A 10,116-nucleotide genomic window follows, 5' to 3' on the forward strand; every position below is an offset into this window, starting at 1 on the left:
AAGACCAGAGGCTCTTGCCTGTACAGTCATCCCCTCGGCCCTCGCCACCTCCGGCAGCTTTCTTGCTTGCACTCTGAGATGCCCAGGGCCTTCGGTGGCACAGACTGCACCTCCTTTATGACCGGGCATCAGACATCTCAATCCATCTGGGTGCTGGGTGGAACCCAGACTACAATGGGCCTGGCCCTCCCCCACCAGAGACCACCCTGGTTGCTGGATCGCCTGACCCGAGTCCAGGGTGGTTCATGTTTGAGTGCGGTATCCTCCCCCCTCAGGTCCAGGGACTGAGAGTGTGAGAAAGGGCCTGCAGAAAGAATGGGCTTGGGAAGAGAAGAGATGGAAAGGGACATCTGTGGCACCCCCTTCTCTCCAGACCAAGGGCGAGGGAGAGCCAGACCCAAGGAAAGGTGCTACTCATGTGGTCTGGCCAGCTGTCCACACTGGCGCCCATGTTCCCGGGACAGGCCTCTGCTCTTATCCCCCATGGAGGACAAAGGAACCAGAAGGACCCTTGATCCTCCCAAAAGAGAGGCGATCAGGCACAGAGCAACCCTCCACCTGGGCATCGAGGCAGGCCAGGAAAGAGCTGCTCCCTCAGGCTAATTAAGACATAAATTCTCTCTCCCTCTCTCCCTCTCTCTCTCTCTCTCTCTCTCTCTCTCTCTCTCTCCATGCACACACTCAGATGTCAAAGTTGAATGCAGATTTCCGACTTCCTAGAGGCTGAGGGGAGAGCCTGAAGGCAGTCCCCCTAAGCCACCCCCACAGCCCAGGACTAGGACAAGGAAGACAGGCTGTGAAATGGACACGAGCTCTCCCCAGAGGCATCCTTCCTGGGGCCACAGATGCCAGGCACAAAGAGGTAAAGGGCAATAGATGAGCTGGCTGATGGAGAAGCCTCCCCTGCCACCACCTTCCCACCTCCACTAGCCCCAGGTCAGGGTCTTCCTCAAAAAAAAAAAAAAGTGTTAGAGAGCTGACACCAAATAAAACTTAAAAAAAAAAAAAAAAAGAGTTAAGTGCTCAACCTGAATACCCACAGCCACCAGACTCAGCCCACCCCCCACCTCAGGTTCCCAGAGCCCTTTTCAGGGACCATCTCTGCCTGTGACTGAGGGGAGGGAGAGGCTGTCCCGACAGTGAGACACATAGGCTCCTCCCAGCTCCCAGAAAGAGACAATTTAGGGAGAAAAGTCTGCGGAAAACATCCTGCCCACCCCACTCTCTGCTCCTGCTCAGTCTGAGGGAGTTGAGCCAGGACATCCTGGGAGGGAAAAAGGAATTGAAGCCTGCCCCTGTGGACTCCTGCAGGGAGGCCAGGCAAGACAGCCAAAGGCGGGCCCAGGAGAGGGAGTGACAAACACAGGGGACTGAGAAGCAGTTCCAGTCAGATGGGCACAGGAAAGACAGCTTATGGAGGAATGGTTCCTCAGAAACCCCGCGGGAGGAGGAACACAGAACAAGGGGAAGCTTAGACTGCACAGTGGGGCCTTGTTTTTCTGTGCAACTGGGTCCTGAGAATGGAGATGTTTTCAGGTATGAACTGGGGTTTGAGGAGAGGAAGATCAAAGAAATCCCCCAGAAGAGGATGTTCAGGGCTTGCTGAAAGCAAGAAGGGAAAGAAGGAAGGGAGAGAGGGACCCACTTCAAACCCCTAGTCAGGAGCCAGAGCTCCCTCTACTCAGTGCCATCTGCAGCTCCACGTGCAGCAATCCTGTCAACCTCCAGCCCATGACCAAGGTCTTCTCCCACCCGCCTGATACCCACCATTGGCGGGACTTCTTCCCTGCCATGGTGATATCAAAAGAAGCAAGTAAGGTGTTGGAGACTAGGATTCAGGAGACTTGACTTCTAATTCTTGTTCAGCTACTAGTCACATGTTTCCTGGGGGCCTCCTATGTACTGGGCCCTGTGGGGGGACAGGAGGGACAAGCCAGGATCCCTCCTCCAGAGATTCACAGTCTCCTGAGAGGTGATGGGCGGACAGAAACTGTAGAGTTCGCAGTAAATGTTGTGGGATTACAAGGAGGTGTCGGTACTTTCAGCTGGAGAGTCTTTCGAGGGGAGGAGGTTTCAGAGCAGGTCTTTGAAGGTGGAGAGTGGGCAGGGCAGAAGCACTGCAGGTGGAAGGGACAACTTGAGCAAAGGCATAGAGACTGGAGAATGGAGATCAGATCTGGGGACAAAACAGTTTGGTGTGGTGTCAGTGGAGCAATTGGCTAGATCTGTTAGTAGAGGGCCAAAGAGTATGGATTTTATTCTGTGTGCAAAGGAACAGTGGCAGCAGCTGAAATGTATTGTCCATGTATTGTACAGAACTCTCGTCTGTTTTTGTACAGATCCTAGCACATAGGTAGTATCTAATAAAGGCCTGTTGAATTAATGAGACGTGTATAATAGTTTGGAGAAACTGAGGCAGATACAAGGTGTTTCAATTACTTATTGCTGCATAACAGCCATCCCAAACCTCAGTGACCTAAGTCAATGACAGCATTTATTTTGCTCACGGGTCTGCCATTTGGGCAGGTTCAGCTGGGAACACTTGTGTCTGCTCCACTCAACTCGGGACTGAAAGGCTCATTCACTCACATTTGGTGGTTGATGCTGGCTGTCAGCTGGGACTTCATCTAGGACCGGGGCCAGAACACTGACATGAAGCCTTTCCTCGTGGCTGCCTGGCTTCCTCACGGCATCGTGGCTGGGTTCCAAGGTCAAGTTTCCCAAGAGAGGTTCAGGCAGCAGCTGTACCACCTTTAATAACTTAGCCTAGAAAGCCACATAAATTAACTCCTGCCATAACCACAGCCCATCAGATTCAAAGAGAGGAACATAGACCCCCGCCTCTCAGTGGAAGAATGTCACTGACATATTATAAGAAAAGCAGGTGCAATGGGATCTATTGGCACAACCATCTTGGAAAAATATGATCTGCCACACCAAGCTGTGCCGTAGACCAGGGGAGAGATGTCAAAGACTTAAACCAGGTCAGAGGCGATAGAAAGGGGCCCATTTGTTGTTTGACTTTAGAAGGATTGTTAAATCTCACTTTCCTTACCTGTAAAATGAGGAGACCAAACAAGCTGATCTCTGAGATCTCTTCCAGCCCCAGAAGTGAGTGATTCCTTAACTCTACACAACCATATTCCCCACCCATCAATGGTTCCTCCATTTTCCATCAATACCCATTGCCACCTCTATCTCCTGCCTCTAATCTCTGATCCTGGGTGTCCTTGAGGCCAATAGTTACTCCACAGATAGCATCCTGGATATTTATTTCAGATTAAAAATAAGTGGTGCGGGACACCCTTAAGGGCAGCTAAGAAGCCCCTCAGACTTATCATTTCACACTGCCGTCTGCTCATCACTGTAGGTTCTCCTGAAAGGAAACAGACATTTGGTACAGACTCCACCTGCAAGGAGTTCATAGTCTAACTGGGGAGGAAGAATGAATGGGCATGAAATGTCTTGAAAACAATCTAGTGTGACACTGTGCTACCAAAAATATGTGCAAGGAGTCCAAAGGAGGGAGGGTTCTGAGTGGGCTTGGGGAGCCAAGAGGGCTTCCTGGGAAGGCTGGGCCCTCTTGGATGGTAACGGTTTTCTCAGGCACAGAGGAAGGGAGTGAGCATCTTCATAAAGTAAGATTCCAGTAGGGGTCAGGTATGGAGTAGTCATCCCACCTATCTACTTATCCCCAAATGACAAAGAGGAGGGGCCAGTTTAAGTTTCCTCTGCCTGAGACCTTAACAGCCATCTGTCCCTTTGATTTAAGGATGGGATTCAGCCTCCTCAGACACAATAAGGGTCCTAAGTGAGACTTCAGAACTTAGCAAGTAGAAGCTCTAGAATTACCATATAGGAGGGACTGATGAGGAGGGAGATTCTGATTATAAGGAAAATTAAAACACTTTATTTTAGGATGTCTTTGAAGGACTGAAAAATATTAAGGAGCAAACCACCTCGCCAGGGAAGCTGGCTGGCCTGGCAGGAGATCCCAAGCTCTCTTGGCTGTTCAGGTCCTGCAGCCCGGGAGCTCTGTCTCTGTCCAAGGTGCTGAAAACCCTTCATGCCAGACTCGTCAGGAAACCAGGGAGGGCAGCTCGGGTGACCCAGACTGGGGCCCTCCTTGGGACACAGTGAATTAAATAATCACTGAAAACCATGAAAATGCTTCTGTAACTGGACAGTAACTCCAGGAGGCAGCATAGAGTGAAGCAAGAGCTGACTTTGCCAATCGGTGCTAAGAAGCTTCAGGTCTCACTTCCATATGTCCAGAATGTGCCTTCCTCCCTCACCGCCACCCAAGTCATCAAGGAAAAGATATGCATCCTCCCCTGGACTTTATGTTTGCAACGCCTGGGCTTTCCTTGGGTGTTTCTGTGCTTTATGAAATATTAGAGCCAGAAGTGAATGCTTTCATATTTTAGATGGGAAAACAGATTCACAGCAGTGCAGATCCCTCCAAGGTCATGCCACAGGTTAGAAACAGAACTGGACAAGAAGCAGGTTTCCAAGTTCTTAGTCAGGTAATTTCTCCACACGCACCAGGCCAGGCCAGGGACTATATACCACATATAACAAGAGCTCTAGGAAATCAAGAATTCCAGGGGTGGGTGTGCATTCGTGCGTGTGAAAGAGAGAGAGAGAGAGGATAGAAGACCCAGAGAGCTCTAGATACAGAGGTGGCTATGTCAGCTCCCCAGAACCATGCCCTGTTTATTCTGCTAAACTCATCAAGCAGAATTCAGAGCTTACGCCAGCCTAGGGCGGAGGGGGATAAGCATAGGAATGATAACCCAACACTAGTTCCATATCCTAAAGGGAAGGTATCCCACCCCATGGAACGTCAGCCAACGTGAAGGACCAGACAATAGAACTCAGGACCACCAGGTCTCCCTCTCTGTCATCTCACTGATTTACTCACAAAAAATTACCTATCACTTTCCATGTGCCTCAAGCTGTGTGGGACCCCCAGAAATATAAGGCATACAGTTCTGTCCCTGGACCTTAAAAATTTTGCGGTTAGTTCGAAAGAAAAGATGCTCACACATGAATAGACAATATTACAGGAACCAAATACCAATAACGGCAGCCACAAGAGAAGTCACATGGTCTTGGATCCCAAGTGCCAAGAAGTGGTGCAGACCATGAATGCTTTCACTTTAGAGTAGGGAGAGACCATGTTAAGGCTGGAGAGGGAAGGGAAATCTTTACAAAGGAGCAGGGGTAGGGAGAACATGGCTGAGCTGACAGCAGCAGTCAGGACACCTCATCTCCTTCCCTCCGGAGAATAGTTGCCCGTCGTGGGGACTTCTTATAGGAAGACAAAGTTAGTGAGCGTGTGAAGGTGACAGCAGAGGTCAGTCACAGTGCAGGGACCCAGAATGTCAAGAAAAAGAGGAATCTTTTCTCCTGAAAAAGAAAGGGCTTAGAGAACTCCCCCTTCTGGATCCATGAGGTAGGACACCGTGTAAATCAGGCTCCTCCGTGAACCAGGGTCTGCCAGTTCCTACAGCAGCCTGGGCTGCAGTTTAGGAAGCCAAACAACAGGATGGGAACCCCAGGAAAGGCCCAGATCATCCACAGCAAATATACCAGGAACGTCTCATTTGCTGGTCTTTGGGAGTCAAAAGGCTATCACCCTATTGGGAGGGCAGGAAAAAGAGCGCAATGACTGAAGGTACCTCAGGGTTTGGGATCAGGGTCTCCATATCTCACAAATCAATAAGGGGATCTACAGACTTCTCCTCCCACCCTGGCTTGGAGAGAGGGCCTGGCCCCTCCCCAGGGCACCTGAAAGGCAGGGGGAAGGGATTCTGCTCAGCCAATCCTCAGTGATGGTTGCTACAGAATTTCCATACTGGGCACACTTGATGCTCAAAGCTCTGGTTCCCAAGAGACCCAGCACCACAGCAACCACACCAGGAAACAGGGCCAGCCGGAGGGATTGAAAGAGAGAAGAGGGGAGAGAAGGAGCAGGGAAGAGGGCAGAGCTTGTCAGACTGATCCCTGACCACTGTCGCCTTATAAGTAGGGACCTCATGACCTGAGACAGGGGTCCCCAAGGTCATCATTTGAGAGACCTCTACTCACCCTAAAAATTCCTCGTTTTCACTCTGGATTGAAGCACAATTTCAAGTCCCCATGGATGTGAAAGCACACTCACAGGCACACATACGCACTCACACCTACATACACACTCATATACATGCATGCACACTCACACACATACACACATTCTCACACACTCACATACATAGACACATACATACACACTCACATACACACATACATACAAATTCTCACACACTCATATACATACATACAGACTCAAATGCTTACACACACATACACATACATACACACACTCACACACAGACATACCCACACACACATACTCACATATATATACACAGTCACACACATCCATACACACTCACACATACTCATGCTTACACTCACGCACCACACAGGGACAGAATCCACTCAGGGCCATGGTTCGGAAGGAAGAATCTAAACCTCAAGGAGAATCAAGGCCTGGAGACACCCAGGTTTCCATCAGGAAGTCAGTGCAGACTTCCCAGGAGCACCCAGAAGCCGACAGACACCATCGCTCCCAGGGCAAAGTGTTAGGATTCTCCAAGGCCTCTCGGCCCGGTGACTTTCCTACCAGTCTGAGGACCCGGAGGCAGAAGAGTCTCCAGAACAGGGCCCACGTGCCCCAGGAAGCCCACCTGTGGGACGGGGGCGGCATCTACAAGCACCGGGGGGCGTCCCTGCACCCTGTCTGACTGCCAGCAGCTTCCTCCTCTCAGGGGAGCCACCGCGCCCGATGCTCCCGCCCCGGGCTGTGCTGGACATGGCTCCCTGTACCTTCAGTTCACCACACCCCGTGTGGTCTGTGCAGAGGTGGGGAGGTTTACCAAGAAAGGCACCCCTGCTTCTCTGGGGGTGGGCTAGTCACAGAGTCATCGCCAGGAACTTCAGACTTAGGCAAACAAACCACTTCAAGGTCCCAGAAAGCTAGTGTGGACCCACAACCCCAGCTGGGCCCAGAGGCATGTGCCACTGGCCCTCGCACATCCTGGGTCTCATTGTCTTGTCTCTGGGTGACTGAGCCCAGGCCTTTGCGCCAAACTCTTCTCCTCAGCTCTCTGCTGCCCCCATGTGGCTTCCTCAAGAAGGGCGGGGCTGCTTACCAGCTCCCCAGTGCCAGCTGAGCGCCTTTCAGACAGGCAACATCTCCCACTGCCTGAGCCCTAAATGCCCCAGACCCTGCCCAAAGTTCTTCCACAAATGCCTAGCCTCCGCCTTGCAATCTGGAAGCTGAGCAAATTTCTCCGCTCGCAACTTCCCGACGCAGCATGAGTTACATCCTGAGGAGGACGGAGGCCTCCTGAGCCACAGAGGGCTGCTCCCCGCCTCTCCTGCCTCTCCCCTCCCTTCCCTCCTTTCCCCTCCGCTCCCCACCCAGCCCTTGCCAGCAGGCAGGAAGGAAGCCGCTCATAGAGGGCAGGGTGGGGCACTTCCAGCTCACACTGAACAGCCCCAGGTTGGGCTATAAAGAGTCAGGGCCTTCCGCTCCCGTCACCCGCCACCCGCCACCCTCCACAGCCCCCACAACCCCACACACCCCTCAGACCCAGGGCCTTCCCTCTGCCAAGGTCAGGGCATCTCACCTCAAGCCAAGTTCAGCACTCTGCTCTGAGCAGAAGGCAGGAGCAAGGTCTGCCACCTTCTGGGGGAGCAGGAGGAGCCAGGGGCCTGGCTACTCACCCACAGAAGGGTCTGTCATCTTCACTGATCAGGCATGATGAGGTTGGGGTCTGGGCCTGACTCCTCAGTAGCAGAAAATGCAGCCATTGTCAGGGGTCAAGGGGCTGGGCTCCCACACAGATTCTCTCCAAGGTCACTTCCAGTTTGAAATCCCACAATTTAACACTCTTTTCTATCAGTGGAACTTCCACTCCCAGGGTCTTGAAAATTTGTTTTTCCAGAAATTGCTTTTAAAAATACAATTGTTAAGAAGGGCTGTCAGCCCCTGAGACTCATATGCCTCAATGCCCTCTCGGGGATGGCTGACAAAGAGCAAGTTACGAAGACAGACAGAATCGCTCAGGGCCCTGGGGGGCGAGGGAGAGGCCCCATCCCAGAGGTAGAAGAATCACAAACTGTCAGGAAAGCCAGTCTCTTGTCGGAAGTTAGGACACATCGGGCAATGCCGGCCACAACCCCAGGAGAAGTGGGAGAAGGAAACCTTCCCTGTGGTGAAAGCTCCCCACTCCGACTTTTCCTGTCTCTATTTTGACTTTCTCCTCCTCTTCCTAAAACGCCTGCCATGGCTACCTCTGTCCACACCCATTCAAGCCTACCCTGGCCCCCGCCATCAGTGCAGCTGTGCTCAACTGTCCCTACCTCCCTGTAGCCAGAGAATGCCCCCTCTTGGACCCATCACCTTCACCAGCCTCACCTCGCCTTTCTGCCCGCCCAGACCCATCCAGCCTCAGCCAGCTCCCTTCTCGGTGGCCGCTCTCCACTGCCTCCAGAACACAGCTTCAGCTCCCTGGGTGGCTGCCCACATTTGCAGCTAAACAAGCTAATGTCCGTGCAGCACCCACTCGGTGCAGGGTACTCAGGTCCAGCAGCAGCCACAATGAGGAAAACTTGACCAGTCCTTCCACAGCACACAAGTTCATTTGGGAGAGAAATCACAGACACAGAGCAAGCTGCCCAAGAACCACCCCCGGGAGGAACCAGAGCAAGAGATGTTCCCAGGGCCTGGTGGCAGGGTGACAAAGAGTAGCCTGGAGACCTGAGAAAGGGCATGCTGGGGAAGGTCTCACTGAGGAAACACACCGGGGCTGTGTGTTGGTCGGGTCCTCTGGGAAGCATGCCAAGAAGGAGTTAGAAGCATAAGAGATTGATTGGGGATAATGCTTGTGAAAGAGCACTGGGAGGCAGGGAAAGCCTTCGGAATGGGATGTGGGTCTGACATCCATGAAGGAGAGAGGGAAGAAGAGTCAGATGGGAACAGCCTCAGACCACAGGGAGCTCTGAGATGGTCTTGCCAGGCCAATAGGAATTCCGCGTAAAGATTGCCCATGGAGGAGTCCCAGTTGGGCAGAAATTGTGGGCCCATGTACCTCCCGGGTTTCAGTGACTGAGGCCTCCACAGAAACATGTGGCCTTCCATTGAACACTGGGTAGATTCTGAAGGCATTGCAGCTGAGAGCTGTCAGCCACCTGCACTTCCTGCAGCAGGTTCTCTCTTGAAGGGAGATCTGGGCAGGACACCTCCAGAGCTGCCCAGGCTGGGCATGAGGAAGGGGAAGAAGGATATTCTTTAGTCAGAGGGTAAAGGGAGAGGTGGAGGGGACAGCATAGGCAAGGGCCCAGAGGCAGGAAAACACAAGGACTGTTTGGGAATCTGCAAGGAAGCCCATTTGTCTGGAACAGAGGGTGTGAGCAGTGCATTTGGGAAATTGCGGGCCAGGCCAGTGTGTTGGAGTGGCCTTGGCCTTGGGATGAAGGTTTCAGGGAGAGCCAAAGCATGAGGTAAGCCCTGCTTTTGAGATGAATCTGGCAGCAGTGTGGTGCACAGATGGGAGGGGAGACCTCGAGGTCACGGGACCACAGGGAGGGGCTATGGTCAGCGATGCAGGCAAGAGGTCATGAGGACTTCAGCATCTCATACTTGTTGTCACCTTGTCCCTGAGGAGGCCAGCCACAGCTCCATTAACTGAAATCTGGAAAAACGAGTTGATCTCAGTCAGTACATTTTAGGTGGTCGCCAAAAGGGAATCAGAAATGGGGTCTATCTGCTTCAGCCACAGTGGGTGAAAATGTCTGAGAGGTAGGGCCTGGATCCCCTCTCTGGCCTCCCTGGGAGGCCAGTGGGGTGGAGCCTCAGGCTCCGGCAGGGGGCAGGTCTACAGCCAGCGGGCACAGGCCACATGCTTCAGCCTCTCCCCTGCCCCTCTGCTGAGAGAGGGGCAGCAAAGCTCTCCGGAGCTCAGGCTTGTTTGAGTTTACAAGGCCCCTCACCTCCTCCCTCCAACCTGGCAGACCCTACCTTCTAGGTGTGACCCCAGAGCTCACAGCACAGCCTGTTCCTTC

This window comes from Equus caballus, chromosome 4, assembly GCF_041296265.1.
Source record: "Equus caballus isolate H_3958 breed thoroughbred chromosome 4, TB-T2T, whole genome shotgun sequence".
NCBI lineage: Eukaryota > Metazoa > Chordata > Mammalia > Perissodactyla > Equidae > Equus > Equus caballus.